The sequence below is a fragment of the Elephantulus edwardii genome, unplaced genomic scaffold, assembly GCF_000299155.1.
Source record: "Elephantulus edwardii isolate Elephantulus edwardi_28Jun2011 unplaced genomic scaffold, EleEdw1.0 scaffold00314, whole genome shotgun sequence".
Taxonomy (NCBI): Eukaryota; Metazoa; Chordata; class Mammalia; order Macroscelidea; family Macroscelididae; genus Elephantulus; species Elephantulus edwardii.
Genome location: NW_006400064.1, coordinates 2351364 through 2352238, shown reverse-complemented (window position 1 = coordinate 2352238; position 875 = coordinate 2351364).

The window sequence follows — 875 nt, the reverse complement described above, 5'->3', positions numbered from 1 at the left end:
TGGAGAGAATGGTGCAGCAATGAAGGAGTGAAAGCCCAGAATCCCTGTGAATGTTCATTGAAACTAATAAAATTTAATAATAATAATAAAAAAGAGGAAAAAAAATAAAAGCCTGTTGAGATAGTATCTCACCCCAGTAGCAATAGCCAAGTTTAACAGGAGAGCAAGTGACAAATGTTGCAGAGCATGTAGAGAAATAGGAACTCTTATACTTTGGTGGTGGTATTGTAAAATGGTACAACTACTCTGGAAGGCAGTTTGGCATTTCCTCAAAAAGTTGAATTCAGAAATTCCATATGACCCAGCTATTCCACTGCTTGGAATATGCCCCAAGAAAATTAGAACTGAATGTTATAGCAGCATTATTTACCATTACAAGAACATGGAAAAAGTCCAAATGTCCAACTACAATCAAATGGATTGAGAAATTGTGGTACATTCATACAATGAAATACTGTGCAGCATGCAGAGCAATGATTTTGAAAATTACTACATAACTTGGGATGTACAGGAGAGCATTATACTAAGTGAACTAAGTCTCATAAGGACAAGTATTGTGTAAGACTGTTATTGTAGAAATAGAAAATAGTAAATAGAAATAGAAAAACGGGTAGGTGGATCGAAAGGTGGGGTGAAGTTAGGAATAGAGGATGAGGATGGGGGTGCAGTTAACCATAGGGTCACACAGTTTGAGGTGGGTAAAGGAAATAGGTAAGATCCAATGTGAAAAACAATGTACATGAACTTTGTAAGCAAACCAGTATAAAATAAAAATTTTGTTGTTGTTATGTGCCGTCGGGTCGCTTGAGACTCATAGCGACCCTATGTACAACAGCCCTAAACTCTGCTCTGTCCTGTGCCAATCGCACTGTCTC